At 45.1% G+C, this 20,289-nt stretch overlaps 1 protein-coding gene across 4 annotated transcripts in view; it reads left to right on the top strand.

The window, feature by feature from the left end:
* The window catches only part of WASF3 (WASP family member 3), a 62,114-nt gene that overhangs the window by 4,324 nt on the left and 37,501 nt on the right, over window positions 1-20,289 (top strand). For 2 of the 4 annotated variants that reach the window (XM_060234761.1, XM_060234763.1), the window contains exon 2: window positions 18,486-18,584. The exons of 1 other annotated variant lie outside the window; for it this stretch is intronic. The gene's annotated coding sequence lies outside the window, so the exon portion shown is untranslated. Of the gene's footprint in view, window positions 1-5,177; window positions 5,321-18,485; window positions 18,585-20,289 lie in introns of all 4 variants that reach the window. One more of the 4 variants, XM_060234762.1, reaches the window with a different exon arrangement.

Raw genomic sequence — 20,289 nt, 5'->3', positions numbered from 1 at the left:
TTTGGGTGTGTGCTCTGGGCCCTCCCAGACAGACCCATACCAGATTGGTGGCAGCCTGTAGAGGCCCTCCCTGGTCCCCCTGCTTATGACAGGGCCTCTAGGCTGAAAGCTACGCTGTGGGAGAAGGCTTTGTCCTCCTCGGCTCTGCCTAAAGCAATTCAGAGTTCAGGTCTGACTGTCATAGGTCTGCCCCCAGCTCTGACTACTGAAACCTTGAGGGTCCATTCAGTTTCTGGAGGTCTGACTATCAGGATGGCTCCAATCCCTCCAAAGAGGGCCACTTCTGTTGCCCTGGAGCCAGAATCTAGGTGTCTAGGTTCACCTTCACCAGAATCTCTGGCTAAGGCCTGATTGCATTCAGAACCTACTGCAAAAAAGCTTAAGAAATCAAAGCACAAAATACCAAGTTTGCATCCAAGTCTTAAGTCTTCTAAGGGTCTGGAGCCAGATCAGGATTAGGGATGTGCAAAAAAAAAAAAAAAATCGGTTTTACACGGATTCGGAAGTATACGGGGGGAAAAATTCGGAATCCCCGTATACTCCTGAATACCGCATTCGGAATAGCTGCATATACGGTAGGTGCGCGGCTATTACCGAATATACGGCCCTATTATACCCTATGGGCCATTGAAATCAATGGCAAATAGGGTATATTTGAAGCTGCATGGAGGGGAGGGGGTTTGAGGGAGAGCCCCCAAATTTGCAGGGGACCTGCAGGGGACTCTCCCCTTCAACTCCCCCAAGTCCCAAAAAGATTGGGCCAGGGGATCCCATTCCAGGGGCACCCAAAGAGGGTGCCCCTATTCCATCATTATACCCTATGGGCCATTGAAATCAATGGCAACATAGGGCATAATTAGAGGCTACTGGGGGGCAGGGGGTTTGAGGGAGAGCCCCCAAATTTGCAAGGGACCTGCAGGGGACTCTCCCCTCCAACCCCCCCAAGTCCCAAAAAGATTGGGCCAGGGGGTCCCTGTCTTTGGGCTCCCCAAAAGGCCCATTGCCAACAATGATGGGGAAAGCCCAATTAGCCACTTCCTCACTGTAATTGTTGTGGGAAAAGTGGCTCTGGGGAGCAGGGGGTTTTGAGGAGAGCCCCCCCCCCCAAACTGCTGTGCAGCTTCAGGGCACTGTCCCACACAAAACCCACAAGGCCAAAAAAAATTGGACCAGGGGGTCCAATTCCTGGGGCACCCAAAGCCAAACCTAACCACATCAGAGAATCTCTATAGGACCCAAATGTACTACATCCCTCTATCTACTCTATGAACCCTGCAGGCCTGGAAGCAATATAAACCCAGTTGCCAACGTCACTGCCACACAAAACACAATCTGCTCAAGGTCTGTTCTGCAGACCTGGCTGCAGCAAACCCAAATGCCAGCTCTCCAGCCTGCCCCAAACAACACGGGGAGAGCTGGCCAACCACAACAAGCCTGCTGGTTCTGGGTCTCTCACCCAGGTGCCAGCTTCCCTGCCACAGAACACACAATCTACAGATGCCAGCTCTCCAGCCCTGCCCCAAACAACACGGGGAGAGCTGGCCAACCACAACAAGCCTGCTGGTTCTGGATCTCTCACCCAGGTGCCAGCTTCCCTGCCACAGAACACACAATCTACAGATGCCAGCTCTCCAGCCCTGCCCCAAACAACACGGAGAGAGCTGGCCAACTACAACAAGCCTGCTGGTTCTGGGTCTCTCACCCAGGTGCCAGCTTTCCTGCCACAGAACACATCATCTACTCTATAAAAACAAGAAAGTGACCCAGCCCACACACACCCTCGCCAACCCCCACACCAACCAGAGGTAATTTAAAAAAACCAAAACAAAACCAGCAGAATCACAAAAGGCCAAGTGTTAAAAAAGTGGCCTTTTCACCAACAAGAAAGCTCAGGCCAAATAAGTCAACAACACCCCCACCCCCAAACCAAGAAAAGGGACAACAGGAGAAAAGGCCAAACAACTCAAGTGTTAAAAAATGGCCTTTTCACCAATAAGAAAGCTCAGGCCAAATCAGTCAACAACACCCCCCCCTAAAACCAGAACCAGGAAAAGGGGGACAAAAGTGGCCTTTTAAACAATGGAAATTAGGCCAAACAGCACCCCCCCCAAGAACCTGAAGAGAAGAGTAACAGCAGCAGCACAACACAGCAGCAACAAATCAAACACTGAATACTTTTAAAACAATAAAAAAATTAACTTTGCCAACCCCTCCCCCCCAAAAAAACCCTTCACCCTAACCCCAAGAAATCCAAGCCACCCAAATCAGGAGAAGTAAAAGGACACTGCACTTTTAAAAGTCCTCTCACTAAATTAAGATATGGGTAAATTGGCAACCCCCCCACCCCAGGCCCCCTCCCCAAGCAGAAACCCCTAACCCCCTAACCCCAAATAAGCTACCCCACCACCACCACCACCACCACCCAAATCTGGATAAATAAAGGGACTCTAAGTCTTAAAGTCCTTTTACCAACAATAAATAAAAACAAGAACCCCAAGACTGTCTTACCTTATCTTCTCTAGTCCAGGGAAGTCTGGTAAGGCTGAGTGAGAGAGCAGCAGGCAGCAGCTGAAGCCAAGGGCCAGCCAGCAGCAGCACAATCTCTCACACACAGCAGCAATGGAGAAGTCCAGCCAGGAAGGAAGACTCTTTAAAAAGCCCTGCAAAGCATGCATTTGCAATGCATTTTGCAAATGCATGCTTTGGATTGGCTGCTGGGGCTCCTCTTCCCCTCCCCCCCCTCCCTGATCCCAGGGAGGCTATGGGAGAGGTGGGAAAAAGCAACTAAAGGCGGGAAAGTAGGCAAGCAGCTCCTTTGAGGCTGCAGAAGCTACTTTCCCGCCTTTTGAATTGACAGCCGTATACTTCCGAATAGCCATTCGTAAGTATACGGCGAGCCGTATTCGGCTGCCGTATAATGGGCGCCTATGGGGATCGGCTGCAGCCTATTCCGTATACAGCCGAATCAGTGGTGATTTGGCTGTAAATACGGTTCGGCCGAACCGAATGCACATCCCTAATCAGGATGTCATCCTGATTCCACTGCAGACCCCGTTACCTCACCTACGCTCCTTTGCTGGTTCTTTGTCAGATGCAGATGACACTTAACCTAGCATCCCTGTGGGACAACTGGTTCCATCAGAATCTGGATCTCCTTTGTCTTAGCAACCAGTGGGCCCTCCCCAGCACTCTTACTATATGTCACCATCCTACTTGAATAGATGGACTGGACATCACTCTCAGATTCTGGGGAAGCATGACCAAAATGCAGGGGTTTACATAGAGGCCTCACCCCATGTTGGTTCCATTCCAGTACCTGTACCATGAACCAGAGGAAGAGGTCTCCATAGCTTCTTGTTATAATGGAGTGCTTCAAATTAATCACACAATGATACTGTGGGCGATCTGAGTCCAGATCTCCTGGCAAAGACCTCCATCTCTACAGAGAACAGATGTTGAGAATAGTGAAAAGCCATTGATATTGATGTTTCCACTTCAGACAACTATCTGAAACACAGAGAACAGACGCTGAGAATAGTGAAAAGCCATTGATATTGATGTTTCTACTTCAGACAGGCATCTGAAACACAGGATTCTGAATATACTCTATTCTGACACTCCAGGAGTAGTGGCTTTTCTGATCTTAGAGGCCCTATTAGACATCATGGTTCCATTATGGTAGAAACCAGCCTCAATCCAAGCTATACCTTGTAAGATTGAGAATTTATATAGAGTAAAACAGGATTCTTATGTGTTTCTGTCCACGTGCCCACCACTATCCTTTTTGGTCACAGAGGACATGTAGGCATGCCAACAACCGCAGTGGGAGGGCTTCTAGTGTTCTGGCCCCACTGATAGACCTGATGGCACCTGGTTTTTTTGGCCACTGTGTGACACGGAATGTTAGACTGGATGGACGATTGACCTGATTCAACATGGCTTCTCTTATGTTCTTAACAAGGTCAGCATTCATTCCCAGTAGACAGAGAAAGCCACTGTGTGGGCACATTGGGGAGGAAGTTTTATGCATAATGTGATCTTAATTTCTGAGTTGCAAATTATCAAGTGATTATGGCAGGCTACTGACTTTGCCTCTGAGAGCCTTTCCCATTACTTTGACAAACTGCTTGATGAATCCAAGTCCCTGGCAAAACTTATTGAATATGAGGGAATTAAGCTGTCAAAAAAAGAGATCATTGTGGGTAGGTTCGCTGTGGATGTATCAGTCAGATCTATGACATCTGACATAGTTCTCTGGAGACACTCGTGGCTATACAACATTGCTCTCCCTCTAGAGACTTGCTGTAAGGTTTGTATGAGATACTTTGCTTTAGACCCATAAACACTCAATTCAGTATTCTTATGGGAGGAAGTGGACTTGATTTGAGCCCTGGACATCTGCTAGAGGGGAATGCCCTTTTACTTGCCTGTTGTCATTTTTCTGGAATACTTGCTCTCACTAGCACAGGACAGTTTGGCACTGTCTTCAGGTATGACCCACTTAGCAGCTATTGCTGCATTTCATGAGGAGATGCAAGGAACTACTATGTTTGCTCACAAATTGGCTCAGCGCTTTTTAAAGGGATTGTCCAGTGTCTTACCCCTGCACTCCATAGTGTCCCACAGTGGTTGTTGCCCTTTGTATTATAACCTGATGAATCCTCCTTTTGAACCTAAAGCATTACTCTCAGGGAAGATGGTGTTTTCATAGGCTATTACCTTTAGTGACCAGATGGGTCAGCAAACTGGCAGCACTTATAGTAGACCCGCTTTTCTTAAGGCATTCAGTGAGCAGGTTGTTTTATACCTGTCTGGACTTCCTACCTAAAGTACCGTAGTTTCCACATTCCACCTAGCACAAGAAGTGGTCCTACCAGTATTTTTCCTGACTCCAACCTTGGAGGCAAAAAAGGCCCTGTATACTTTTGACATTAGGAGGACCCTCCTTTACTATTTAGAAAGAAACTATTCTGTAAGGATTTTTTGTTGTTTTGGGGGTCCCAAGAAGGGAAAAGCTGCCTCAGTCCAGTCTGTGTCCAGATGGATGGTGGCAGCCATCTGTTTCTGCTACAGGGCATCCAGGAGCCATTCTCTCTTAATGTGAAAATGCATTCCACCCGAGTGCAGCGATCGTCTGCCGCATTTCATCAAAGAGTTCCCTTTTTGGATATCTGCAGGGGCAGGGCAGCAATCTGGTTGACGGAGGAGACATTTGTGAAGCATTATGTCCTTGATCTTCAGGTGAGGAAGGAGGCAGATGTGGGCAATGCTATTCTACAGGTGCTGATCCAGTGAGAGACTCCCCTCACCACCTCCTATGGTGAGTAGCTTGCTAACGGTCCCAGTGTGGGGCTGTATGAGAAGATGGATGATGAAAACAGAGTTGCATTTACCTGTAACTGTTGTTCATCAACATCTTCAGTGCAGACACACATTTCCTCCGCCCTGTCTTGCTTTGAGCTCTCACAGCGCCTGTGACACCATGAAAAGGGGCTTGCAGCAGCTTAGTGGGAACTGAAGAAGAAGAAGAAGATATTGGATTTATATCCCGCCCTCCACTCCGAAGAGTCTCAGAGCGGCTCACAGTCTCCTTTACCTTCCTCCCCCACAACAGACACCCTGTGAGGTGGGTGGGGCTGAGAGGGCTCTCACAGCAGCTGCCCTTTCAAGGACAACCTCTGCCAGGGCTATGGCTGACCCAAGGCCATGCTAGCAGGTGCAAGTGGAGGAGTGGGGAATCAAACCCGGTTCTCCCAGATAAGAGTCTGCACACTTAACCACGACACCAAACTGAGGGAAGGGGACACTATCAGAGCACATGACACATTGAATGGGGAATCTGCATGCACCGGCTCCAAAAGGGCCAGGGTGCCTCCTTTTTGGAGTTTTTAAGCTCGAAAGAAAATGTCTGTGGTTGACCTGCACAGGTACATTCCCAATGTGTGTCTGCACAGAAGACGTTGATGAACAACATCTACTGCAACTCTGTTATCTCTACTCTGGATTTCTGATAACTTAGGTTTTTTTGTTTTTAAATTACATGATGAGAATCTTAACATCTGCTGCTATGAGTGCTAAATAAGCAGATGTTGAAATACTTTATGACTACTATAAGATGGTTCCACATATCTTAATGATTCTAACAAAATAATGCTTTTTGTAAGATATATTTTTGTTAACATTAACACTGTTGGCGGGGCTTTTTTTGTAGCAGGAACTCCTTTGCGTGTTAGACTACACACCCCTGATGTAGCCAATTCTCCAAGAGCTTACAGGGTTCTTAGTACAGGGACTACTGTAAACTCCAGGAGGATTAACTACAGGGGTGTGTGTCCTAATATAAAAAGGAGTTCCTGCTACAGAAAAAGCCCTGACTGTTGGTATTTATTCTTGTAGAAGAAACAATAGTTATCATTGCTTCCTTTCTTACTGTTTAAACAAGAATCCAGCATGACTACTCATTCATATTAAAATACTATTGATGTCACTTTTACGAAACATGAATTGTGTCTGAGTCAGAATGTTCTTCAGGTCTATTGCAAACTTGCAAATTGTCGCTGATTGGTAGAGTCCTTTTTCATTTCTAATTCTATGATGTGTGGCATTGTTGCACTATGTAAATAACTATAATTAAATGCATAGTTCTATTAATTGCACAAGTAGTTTTTAATGAAAAAATCATTATGGTGGTTATGCTTGGTTCTTGTACCAAAGTAACTGAAAGAACCTGAACAAAATGTTCATACCATTGAATAGTCTTTGTGCATATTTGGCTAGATATTAGCTTCACAGTTTGACTTAGGCATGAACTGCATACAAATAGCTCCTTTGAATACAGCTTTCTGTATGCATTTGGGCAATCTCCATTGTGTAGGGGTAAGATGACATACATTTATAATGTGCTCACTGCCAATGCATGTGGAAGCATCAGTGGCCTGCATTCATCGTACCTTATCATATTTGCCTAATTGATAATACCTTCTTACTCCGAACCTATGAACTTTGTTCCCATTAGATGTGAGTTTTTCAGTCTTTTTGATGACTGAAAACTATTTTAAGGAACACATGTTCATAGCCTGTTTGGCTTGGGGCGGGGGGAGTGTCCAGTTTTTCTCTTAAAGGCCTTTGATCAGTCTGGAACTGACAACTGTTTGATTCTATACTGTCAACTGCTTATCAGTGTATTACTTAAAAAGGAATATATACTATGTATCTGGAGCACCCTGATCCTGCAGTGCTACTGCTTTGGTTTTTGTCTCCAGTTATTTTTAATGCTGTTTTTCTGTCTAAGACATTTCTAGTTCTTCTGTATGCTAGAATAATACCACATACTGTAAAAGGGCTTTGTGATCTGTGTATATCTTTCATTTGATCTCTGGTTTGGCATTTCTGATATATGCAGTTCTGCATGCTCCTAAGTATACAGCCTTCCCCTTGCATATTTTACTTTTTGAATGAATATAGTCTTTTTTAGAAGATTGTATGTGTTGTCTGAGACACTGTCTAAGCATGAATCTGTCCTAGTGGTACATCAACAAGGAAGGGAGATGAGACATCTGTATGTCAGAGTATTCTGCTAAACTTTCATTTTCTCCTGTTGTTTCTCCTTCATTAGTTCGGAATTTTAGCTATGGTGGGAGTCACTTCTTAAATTTCACTCTTTAACCTTGATCATATTGATTAAACTTGCATCCTTATATTGCTGTGTTAATTGAGTTGCCATTTAGGACCTTAAACCATAATGGAAACCTTTGAACAGATAATGTTGCTAAACATTTGGACAAATAAATGCTTATGTGTTAGCTTTTATAAAAGCAGCTTTTATAAAAGCAGCTTTTTGAGGTAATGAGGACTAATAATAAATTTTTAATGTTTAATAAGTAGAAGACTGTAATTTCATGGTTAATAAACTAGATACTTATGCTGTTTTAAAATCTTTCAAAACTTCATCTATGAAAAAATCAGATCAAGGGTATAAAGCTGATTTAATATTTGATACTTGTAGTCAATTGAGGAAACAGTTGATGAAGTACCATCAACTGGTGTAGTACTAGTCCTGTCCTATCATAAATGGATTTTGTAGCATTGCTCTTCTAGAATTTGATAGTATGTTTTTTTTCCTGGAAAGTACTTGAAAGGACTTTGGGCACTATGTAAATAATGAAGAGTGCAATCCTAAACAGAATTATATGCTACTAAATTCACTGACGTCAGTAAGCTTAGAAGAGTATAACTGTTTAAGATTGTAAGACTTTGCAAGACTGGCACATACTCATAAAGGAAAAACCTTTATGAGGATGACAACCTTCACAGTTGTCATCCTCTTAATATGGGGAAAGAGAGTGTGTGTGTCTGTCGACATAGACCTCTTGTTTTCCTTTCCTAACCAAAATGTGCTTTCCACCCTTTCCTTGTAGAGTGGATAGTATTGATTCTGCATCACAATCTGTCACTTCAGTGCATTAGTGGCTGAGTTGTCTGTATTCTGTCGGGTTGTGGTTCTGTGCCCTTGCCATCTTCTCCTTTAAAACCACCTTCTTCACAAAGAGGTCATGTGCTACAATAATCATTCTTGTTTAATATGTGCTTGCAGAGACTTCATCCTTCTGAATTTCTTTTAAAATAAATTTGCCTGTCTATGATATGTTTTTCCTTCATGTGACTTCAGATGGTTTTGAGTGGAAGGGAATGTGAAACATGACCGTGACAGCCATACATTCCTCTTGAGTTCAGCCAGCTGTTTACACATTTCATGCAACTACAAAATGTTATTCTTGGAGAGAAGATCAAGAATCTTTTTCTTTTTTTCAGCTGTTGTTTGAAAATTTCCAAATTGTCTGTCATAACTGCTTTTTTATTTTAAATGAGTACATACTTCCTTGAAAACATGCATCTGACTTGCATCTTTAGCTGAAATGTGTTTATAAACTTAAATTGAATAGTAATGGTGTTATTTGGCTTTCAAAACAAAACACAGCTGTAGTTCTTCTAGACAGGAGACATTAAAATGTGACACGGCCGTATTCAGTCATTTTGGATGCAGTAAAATTACCTGCCTTCAGAGGAAGCATGCACAGGAAAGTGGATCTCACACGAACACAGAAGGAATGAGTTCTCCTGAGAACATTTTCTACTTTTGCCTGCTTCTCAATTGTAAGAATGAAATGTGCCTCTAATTTTAATGCAAAAACAGAAGTGTGCTTAACCTGTTAGAAGTTTGTGACATATGTTCTAGGCTATTAACGTGATACTTCCTCAGACTAAAGGAACCTCATAAGGACAGGGTCAATAATGGCATGCCAGCTTTCCTTGAGACAAGAAAGTCTGCTTATTACCAATGCAGGGTTGCCACTTTCTGGAAAGTCAGGGAAATAAAAGTGGGGGGGAAAGTGCGTGCGTCTTATGGTCCGAATACTAAAAGATGAGGGGGGGGCCTGCAGCCCCCGGGAGACAAGCGGCGAGATCGCTCCCTCCGCCCCCATCGCCAACCCAGCACTTTGCAGGGAGCAATCTCGCTGCTTGTCTCCCAGCCAGGCGTGCTTGCCCCGCGCTTGCATGCCTGGCTGGGAGACAAGCGGCGAGATCGCAAGCGCGGGGCAAGCACACCTGGCTGGAAGACAAGCGGCGAGATTGCTCCCTCTGCCCCCATAGCCAACCCAGCACTTTGCAGGGAGCGATCTCGCCGCTTGTCTTCCAGCCAGGCGTGCTTGCCCCGCGCTTGCGTGCCTGGCTGGGAGACAAGCAGCGAGATCGCTCCCTCCGCCCCCATCGCCAAGCGCTGGGTTTGCGGAGGGGGGTGGATTCCTCTTTGCCTGTCTGCGTGGCTTCACAAGCTGAAGCCAGGCAGAAAGGAATCCCCCCCCCCCTCCGCAAAGGCAGCGCTTGGCCAAGCGCTGCCTTTGCGGAGGAGGGGGGATTCCTCTTTCCCTGTCTGCGCGGCTTCACAAGCTGAAGCCAGGCAGAAAGGAATCCCCCCCCCTCCGCAAAGGCAGCGCTTGGCCAAGCGCTGCCTTTGCGGAGGAGGGGGGATTCCTCTTTCCCTGTCTGCACGGCTTCACAAGCTGAAGCCAGGCAGAAAGGAATCCCCCCCCCCTCCGCAAAGGCAGCGCTTGGCCAAGTGCTACCTTTGCGGAGGGGGGGGATTCCTCTTTCCCTGTCTGCGCGGCTTCACAAGCTGAAGCCAGGCAGAAAGGATTCCTCTTTCCCTGTCTGCGCAGCTTCACAAGCTGAAGCCAGGCAGAAAGGAATCCCCCCCCCCCTCCGCAAAGGCAGCGCTTGGCCAAGTGCTGCCTTTGCGGAGGTGGGGGGGATTCCTCTTTCCCTGTCTGCGCAGCTTCACAAGCTGAAGCCAGGCAGAAAGGAATCCCCCCCCCTCCGCCAAGGCAGTGCTTGGCCAAGCACTGCCTTTGCAGAGGGGGGGGGATTCCTCTTTCCCTGTCAAGCTGAAGTCAGGCAGAAAGGAATCCCCCCCTCCGCAAAGGCAGCGCTTGGCCAGGAGGGGGGGATTCCTCTTTCCTTGTCTGCGTGGCTTCACAAGCTGAAGCCAGGCAGAAAGGAATCCCCCCCCCTCCGCAAAGGCAGCGCTTGGCCAAACACTGCCTTTGCGGAGGGGGGGGATTCCTCTTTCCCTGTCTGCGTGGCTTCAGCTTGTGCTATCAGCACAAGCTGAAGCCAGGCAGAGAGGAATCCCCCCCCTCCGCAAAGGCAGCGCTTGGCCAAGCGCTGGGTTTGCGGAGGGGGGGGCTTCCTCTGTCCCTGTCTGCGTGGCTTCAGCTTCTGCTGATAGCAAGGGCTGGGTTCGGAGGCAGCCAAGCCTCGGATCCCAGCCCTTGCTATCAGCAGAAGCTGAAGCCAGGCAAAGAGGAAGGCCCCCCCCCCCGCAAATGCAGCGCTTCGCGAAGCGCTGGGTTTGCGGAGCGGGGGGGGGGGGCTTCCTCTGTGCCTGTCTGCCAGGCTTCAGCTGCTGCTTCTAGTAATGGCTGGGATCGGAGGCAGGATTGAGAGGGGGAAGGTGCCCAGATCTGGGTGCACAGCTTCAAAAATTTTTTTCCTGTTTTCCTCCTCCAAAAACTAGATGCGTCTTATAGTCCGGTGCGTCTAATGGTCCGAAAAATACAGTATTTGTTAGCATTCAGTTTACTTGAATTGACGTTTGTATCTTGGTGTAATTTTTGGTGCAACTGCAAAACAGATGTTTCTGCAGTTAATGTTGAAAGATGCTGATATTAAATCTCTGACAAATATTTTTGCAGTTGAGACTTGTATAGTTGTAGAGTGGAACATTTCATTAAGCCTTGCATTAATGCAACACGACCACATTAACTTGTAGTTATATTTGAATGGTGGTCAGGGAAATTGACAAATGATCTGGGAGAATCAGGGAAATGAAAAATAAAATTGTAGTGGCAACCCTGCAATATTTTTTCTGAATCCAAACCACATGTGACCACAACAATTAGTACAGTGTTTCTTGAGGTTCTGATAGCTGAATTAATTAAATTGGAGGAAAAATTAAAATTGGAGGGAAACTTTAGTATAGGAAAAGATTTGCTGTTAGAGTGTGTATAAGAAGGCAGTCCCCCTGCATTTCTGCATGAATCACTGATCTGAGGATGCCTCCTGATGGGAAAGAGGCAAGCCTAGAATAGTAATTTGTATGAGACTTAATGGGCAGCATCCCCTGAAGACAGATAATTCTACTGCAGCTTTAACAAGGTTCCCAAGTGCTTGCTTTCCACTTAAAAAGCAGGCATCTGGGGCCATGAGTCAGATCTGGAATCTTGTGGGACCCTTCTATGCTGTTTTCTTAACATGATGTACCCTGTTGAGTGGCTTTTTATCCTGTGTGCGGCAAATAGGTAAATAGTAATCAAGACTTGTATGTTTGCCTCAGCAGGGCAAATTACAGTTCTGTGGTACGTTTCAGGTTGGGAAGGCTTTTGTTCTGTGCTCTCTCAGTTTGAGTTTTGACCCCAGTGTGCCTGTTTCTTAAATGGAAGAAAACACTTAAAAATTCACAGAATTCCCAACATGGGACTTAAGTTTCAAGAGTGAACTAATAGTGAGTGCTGACATTGACTGGGAATTCTTATGAAATCTATACCACATATGTTATAACAAAAAAGTCCAAAACAGTGACCAGTTTGTTAAGGTCACTTAATTAGCATTAATTTTGATTTTGTATGTATAGCCTTATATGTTGTCTCCCAGAATTTTGTAAGAAAAAATATAACCCCCAAACAGATTGCAAGGTATACCAGAGATTGGAGGAAACAAAAAAGACGAGGGAACAGAGTATGAGCATAACAAGAGGTGCATGTGAGCAAGTACGGGTATGTATGACATTTAAAATAAAGGTTTAGGAAAGAGTTGAATTTTAAGGAGATATTCAAAGAAGTAGTGGCCATCTCTTGTAAGAGAGATAATTTAGGCATTTAGCAATCTTTATTTCAGTAGAGTCCAGTGTTTTAATAGGTAAATTCCAACATAGATTTTCATACACGTATACCACCCCTCTCTCTACCTAACTACAGATCTCAGGAACATCTTTTTCTTTCCTCCTCCTTACTTTCATTCTCATTTGACTGTCTGTTATGTCAGGGGTGACCAATGGTAGCTCTTCAGATTTTTGCCTACAACTCCCATCAGCCCCAGCCAGCATGGCCAATAGCTGGGGCTGATGGGAGTTGTAGGCAAAAAAAAACATCTGGAGAGCTACCATTGGCCACCCCTGTGTTATGTGAATGGAGTATTCCCTGTTTATCTTATACATACAGACCAACTCTGTCCATCACATCAGTCTCTAGCTGTTTTGGTAATGGGATGGTTTTACATTTCTCAGTCATGCCTTTTCTGCAGTCAGAGTTGGCAAATTAAAACCTGCATGGTGCTTTGGCTTTCCATATAGTGTAGTTGTTTTCATCTGTTAGTCAAGTCTGAAGGACTGGAATGGCAAAGCATTGCTAATGGCATCATCTGACACCTCTGTGTCTGGTCATTTCTCTGCCCTGCAGCATCTACCGCTTTTCTCTGCTTGCTTTGGTCTCTGTGTACCTGCCAGGTTCACACATACGGTAGCAAACATCCTGGACAGAAATTGCCCTGTTCCATTAATTGAGGGTTAATGTGTAGAAGTGAGCAGCTGAAGCTTTTTATGACATGGCATTAAGAATATTACATAGCAGATAACACCCTATTATGCCTCTATCAAGAACAATCTTAATATAAATCTATACAATTCACCATCAGTTGATAACAACTTCAACATAACAGTAAAATCAGCAGAAGACTACAGTAGCCAGAAAGTGAGCAAACACTGAGTAAGTAACTGAGTCAGCAGAGCCTACTGTGGAACAGCTAGGGATGTGCATTTGGCATTTCTGAGCCAAATTAATACCTGAATCATGCCTTTTCAGCATGATTCACACATTAGTTAAGCATACTTATAAGAGAATCCTGAATTCAGGAATCCTGATTTTTTTGGCTCCATTATACCCTATGGGGTCATTATAGTCAATGGCTAATCTCCTAGAATATAATCAATGGGCTGGGAGGCTGTTAAAGTAGAGGCACCAATTTTGCAATGTAACTGCTGAAGTCTGTTCCCCCAAAGAACTTCCAGGTTCCAAAAAGTTTGGACTAGGGGGACCAATTCTAGGAGCACCCAAACAGCGTGTCCCCATCCTCATTGTTTTCTTGGGGGGGGGGGGAGTTGCAGGACAATATAAGCTCAGCAGTATGTCCCCAGTTAATCTCTGCAGTTGAAAATGAAGTGTGTGTAAGGGGGGGGGGCTTTTTTGCAACGCCAGCAGCAGAACCAGTGCCACTGTGGCAGTGCCAAAACCCAACAGGATTAAGGCTAGATCTGAGAATGTCTGAATTAAGGGGGGACATGTCTGTAAGGACAGCAGAACCAGCGTAAAATACTAGTGCCCAGCAGTAGAACTCAGTGCCAGAGTCCAGCAACAGAACCCAGTGCCATTGTGGCAAATGCTAGGCCAGCTCAGCAGGGCTGATGTCAAGCACAGAATCCATGCAAGGGGGTGGTGGGTTGCAGGACAGCAGAACCAGTACTTTAGTGGCTGTCCAGCAGCAGGACCCAGTGCCAATCTACTAGTGCCCAGCAGCAACACACAGTGGCTTTGTGGCAAGTGTCAGCTTAAGAGGACTGATAGCAAGCACACAATCACAATCCAAGCAAGGGGGAGGTAGGTTGCAGGACAGCAGAACCAGCGCCGTAGTGGCTGCCCAGCAGCAGGACCCAGTGCCATTTTAGCAAATGGCAGCTCATCTTCACTGGCCTTTTGTGTATTGGGCTGGCTGTAGTTCAGGAGGACTAACAAAAATGCCTCCCATCATGCACTTTTGATTGTTCTGCTGGGAGTCTCTAGTGTGACATTAGTTCTGTCGCTGCCACGCTGGCACTGGATTCTGCTGCTCGACACTAGTAAGTTGGCACTGGATTCTGTTACTGGCTATCAGTAGGTTGGCATTGGGTTCTGCTGCTGGGAGTACATTACACTGGTTCTTCTGTCCTTACAGAAATGCCCCCCTTTACTTCAGAGATTCTCAGTTCTGACCTTAGTCCTGTTGGGTTTTGGCACCACCACAGTGGCACTAGTTCTGCTTGGGCACATTGCACTGGTTCTGCTGCTGGCCTTGCAAGCATGCCCTCTCCCCACACCCGCTTTCTACTACAGAGACACTCTGAGAGAATCTGCTGGGCTTTGTTGTATGTCTGCGTTGCTTTCCTCCCTCAATGGAAACAATGGAGGATAGGGGCATCTTCTTTGAGTGCCAATAGAAGTGGACCTCCTGATCCAATCTTTTTGAAACTTGGAAGTTCTTTTGGTGAGAGGCTCCAGCAGCTACACTGAGAGGCTCCAACAGCTACACTGCAATTTTGGTGCCTCTACCTCAAACCTGCTCCTGAGTGAATATACCCGAGGACCTGGGTGGCCAAACTGGCTCTCAGAACCCCAACCAACCCCAGCCGGCCTGGAGAAGGCATTTCTCTTTAAATCACTTTGACAAGCCAAGCCAGCCAACAGCTTGGAGAATGCACTTAAAATTAAAGCTGCTTTATTTCCACCTCTATTTCCACATATTTGCCTTCCTGTCTTCCTTTCTGTCTTGCAGTGCTCAAACATCTGGTGTGTATTCTGTGTGGCTCTTACATGAAGCAAGTTTAGCCACCCTGGCCCTAGGAGATTTGCCATTGACTACAATGACCCCATAGGGTATAGTGCAGTCAACAAAAAACAAACAAACCCTGGGATTCCCAAATTTTTCCAAATTCCAATACAATACCAATATTGGAATTTGGGTTTTCAAGGCAATACTGAATTTTTATGGGTCAAAAAAATCCAAATCTGAAAAATACTGATTTTTTTTTTTTTGCACATCCCTAAACAGCGCTGCTTTGTGTTCTTTCCTGAAAACTGCCATCAGTGGTGCCATCATAGATTTTCAGACGAGCCATACCACTGGGTTAGGGCACCAGCATAAAACATTTGAGAGTGACTTGCTGTCACTGGTACCATGTGGTGGGAAAAGACATTGAGCAGCAGTTGCTTGAAGAAGGGTAATGTGAGTTCTTACAGAGAGAGAGAGGCCTTTCGTTGTCTGGGCCCTGAGAACCAGCACCTCAGATTACACTCAGAAGTAATTTTTGTTAATTGAAACTCCATTCAAGGACAGCTCACTATAGAGTGTGTTCCAGTAATCCAGCATACAAATTGCAGAGGCATGGATCAGTGTGAAAACGTGCTGAATCTAGAAAGAAATCTGTTACTAGCACTTAGCTGTTCATTTATGACTCACAATTGTTACCCTGCAGTTTGAAAGAATTGATGCTCTAGTGTTGCAGGTAGGAGTGATTTGTGGTGGTGCTGCTTGATCAGGATTTTCTCATTTGCCTGAAACAGCAATTGTGAGATCATCCTTAGGCAAAGATAATTAATGTTACTTCAATGTAACAGACCAAACGTTAGAGAATTAGAAATAGGCTGTGAAGCTTTTGCGAATTTTTTTGCAGACAAAATCACGTCGCTCCGCCAGGACCTGCCCATCACCTTAGACACAGTATATGAGCCCAAGGCCCCATGCCTGTCTTCTGATTTAACTCTGGATCATTTCGACCCGCTCAGCCTGGAGGAAGTTGACGGAATCCTCTCCTCTGCGCACCCTACAACTTGTGATTTGGACCCATGCCCCTCCTGGCTAATTAAATCTTGCCTGAGGGAGCTTGAATGTCCTTTACGGGACATCATAAATAGATCCCTCTCGGAGGGGCGCTTTCCATCATCCCTGAAAGAGGCTTTGGTCCGACCCCTCTTGAAAAAAAGTACAGCAGACCCGGCCGAATTGGCAAACTACCGGCCGGTCTCTAATTTACCATTTTTAGGTAAAATAATAGAGAGGGCAGTGGCGTCGCAGTTTTAGAGCTTTCTGGATGATGCTTCCATCCTAGACCCTTGCCAGTCCGGCTTTCGCCCGGGTTATGGGACGGAGGCAGTACTGGTCGCCCTGGTAGATGATCTTCAACGGCACCTGGATCGGGGCGGTGTGGCGGTGCTGATGCTGTTAGATCTGTCGGCCGCGTTCGACACGGTCGACCATCGGCTACTGACCCGCCGCCTCGCCGATATAGGGGTGAGGGGGTCTGCCTTACAATGGCTGTCCTCCTTCCTAGAGAATCGGGGACAAAGGGTGGCAATCGGGGGCGAGCGGTCCCGGAGGCGCACACTGGATTGTGGGGTGCCCCAGGGGGCAGTTCTCTCACCAATGTTATTCAATATCTATATGCGCCCTCTTGCCCAGATTGCCAGGAGATATGGACTTGGGTGCCATCAATATGCAGATGACACCCAACTCTATCTGCTGATGGACGGATGGCCTGACTGCGTCCCTGAGAATTTAGACCGGGCCTTGCAGGATATGGCAACTTGGTTGAGGAGGAGCGGGCTGAAACTGAATCCAGCGAAGACAGAAGTCCTTTGTCTGGGTCGGGGCGCTCAGGAAGGGGAAATACCTCTTTCGGTATTCGACGGGGCGCCGCTGAAAGCGGCGCACCGGGTTAGGAGTCTGGGAGTTTTACTGGAGCCTTCGTTATCAATGGAGGCCCAGATTGCAGCCACTGCCAAGTCAGCATTTTTCCATCTAAGGCGGGCAAGGCAGTTGGCTCCCTTCCTAGAGCGCCAAGATCTGGCAACGGTACTTCACACAACGGTCACCTCGAGATTGGATTACTGCAATACCCTCTACATGGGGCTGCCTCTGTACCGAACCCGGAAGCTGCAGCTGGTGCAGAATGCAGCGGCTAGACTGTTGCTGGGGCTTCCTAAATGGGAGCACATACAGCTTGGACTGCGCGAGCTGCACTGGCTGCCAGTTATATACCGGGTTCGTTACAAAGTGCTGGTCATTACTTTTAAAGCCCTATATGGTCGAGGACCTGTCTACCTTAGGGACTGTCTCTCCCCATATGAACCCCAGAGAGCACTGAGGTCAGCCGGAAAAAACTTGTTGACTACTCCCGGACCGAGAGAGGTGAAGCTGCAATGCACCCGTAACCGGGCCTTCTCCTCTGTAGCCCCGAGCCTATGGAACCAACTTCCAGAGGAAATGCGGGCCCTGCGGGATCTTGAACAATTCCGCAGGGCCTGCAAGACCTTCCTCTTTCAACTGGCTTTCGCTGACGAAGAAAGAAATTGCTAATGATAACCGCCATCATAAAAGAACAAATAGCATTAGCACTTTTACTAAATTAATTAATTAATTTTAAACTTAATCAGAATTTTAATGTTTAAATGTAATCTGTTTTCTTTGCCTTTCTTTGTATAGTTGGAATTTAAATGATGCTGTTAGCCGCCCTGAGCCTGCTTCGGCGAGGAGGGCGGGATACAAATAAAATTATCTATCTATCTATCTATCTATCTATCTATCTATCTATCTATCTATCTATCTATCTATCTATCTATCTATCTATCTATCTATCTGTTACATATCAAATTTCTTCTAGCATTTGGGATGGAAAACTCATGTGTTGTTGTTGCTTTGAAAGTCTGGCTGTTCTCAAATTTGAGTTTTTCATAATTTTTCTGTAGAATATGAACAAAAAAGAGTTTAAAATATTGAGAGGTACTGTGTTCTGAGATGGTGTGGTTTCATTTCTTTTTTTTCTTGTGTTACTTTGTGAAATGTAGAAGAAAGGCCCAGTTGTGCAAGAGGGGAATTGGTGATAATGGCAATATGAATAAAATTATATAGTGATATATTATATTTCTTGCTGGATGTTTCATCCATTGCAGTTAAAATGGTAGCATTTAAAAGCTGCATAAAGTTGTCCTGTTAATGGAAGTTAATCTAGTATAAACTATAGTTAAACTGTGTTCATTGCAAATCTGCTTTGGTTTGTTAAAAATTATTTGAATAGCTGAGGTCAACTTTTTACTAACTAGTGTTTTGCATCTTCTGTTTTATAGATGAGGTGAATGGTATCTTACGAATCTTTAAAGGAACAGCTGCCTTCTCTTTGGAGAAGAGGGAGGATGCCATTTCATTAAACAGTATTGCCGCAGCATGTAAGCAAGCTGAAATCATTGCAGTCAAATCAATGGAAATTCTATTGATTGACATGTGTGTAAATAGCTTACTCTATTCTATGAAAGCATTTCAAACTAAGTGTTCATAGAATAACTGCTTTACCTGTGAGGCTTGGAATATTTAACTGATTGCTTGATAAGCAAGGGCTGTTTACATCTTGGTAGGGGGGCACCGTTAAACTCACAACATCTTGAATAGATGCCTTATGTGTGAACATTTTCTGCCATGTGAATTTTGTATATGTGATCACTGAAATCATAGCATAGCATTTTTGGAGCTACTGCTATTGCATAAATAGCACCACTAATTTGCAGCAGCAGTCCATATAGACGTGACTTGGCTCAGAGCCTTGTGATGATCTCACACTTCCCTGCTGCAATATGGTAAATAAGTTGAGAACCAGTACTAGAAGGCTAAGATAGTCAACTGATATCCTTTTGATCTAAGTTAGTTTGGATGGTCTCTGAATAAATTAAAATTGTAACTGCAGAAATGCAACTACGAATCATATTGTGGATGTAGCTTTATAACTTTGGCTAGTTAACAAGGAACAAGCTGCTGATCAACTATATTATAATGGTAGAACTGACCCTGAGTGAGTAGCAGCTTCAGCTTTCAGAATGGTTTTAGAAGTTGAGGAGGGAGAGTGAGAGGGGTAGTATACTTGCTTGTGTACATGTCTTCCTTGAATACTTCACCACTGTACAGCCAGTGCACACTTAACACTAGGTCCCTTTCAGCCATCCATGAATATGGCAGTCATCCTGTAGAGCCTGTATTCCCTTCTATATCACTTTTATCTCTCCATTGAGAGTTTTCCCCTACTGCTGTAGTTATGGTTAAGAAAAATGTTCTCACTGAATTGGGCAAAGGGGAGTGCCTGCTGACAGAGCATGTGATGTGTTGGGTTTGCATGCACTAGTTCCGAAAGGTGCGGTGCGTCCCCTCTTTGGAGTCTTTGAGATCAAAAGAAAAGGTCTCATGGCCGGCCTGTGCAAGCACAGTCCATGTATGTCTGTATAGAAGACATTGGTGAACAACAGTTACATGTAAGTGCAATTCTGTTTTATACCACAGCTCATGTTTGGAGGTGATGGCACTTAGTTCACAACCAAGATAGGGTGGGAAAAAGCAAGCTCACGCATTTTTATTGCATTAATTTGCTTTAAAGGATTATCAGATTTATCATTTGAACTGCATATGTTAGGGCAAAACTTTCAGTTTCTGGGGAATAAATATGGCTCAGTATGTACCCTTCCAAGAGTCATAAAGATTGGGGAGGGGGCTTTGAAATTTAGCATAAATGTAAAATTTCTGGCAAGCTATTTATGTAATACATGTGATGTGACAATCTATTTTTCAACATTTGTAGTACTTAATGCTAAAGGAGCCAGAAATTAAATTGAGAGTACTGTGTTGATTATATCATGCAAATTGATGGGTTTATAATAAGAACAGACCTTGACAAAAAAAATTGCTCTTGGACTTTTCTCTAAATGTTTTCTATTTTAATTACCAAATTTTCTAATTACTGCTACCACAAAATCTAATACTGAAATACTAGGTGCCACAATGAAGTTTTTAGGCACCATCATGATCTGGCACCTGGGGTTTGTCAAACCCTGAACCTGAGTGCGTTCATGACTATTGCCAGTTTAATCTATCTCTGGATAGAAGTTATTG

The sequence above is a fragment of the Heteronotia binoei genome, chromosome 3, assembly GCF_032191835.1.
Source record: "Heteronotia binoei isolate CCM8104 ecotype False Entrance Well chromosome 3, APGP_CSIRO_Hbin_v1, whole genome shotgun sequence".
Lineage (NCBI taxonomy): Eukaryota > Metazoa > Chordata > Lepidosauria > Squamata > Gekkonidae > Heteronotia > Heteronotia binoei.
Note: the sequence above shows the minus strand (reverse complement) of the source record. Positions and strands in the feature narration are given on the sequence as shown.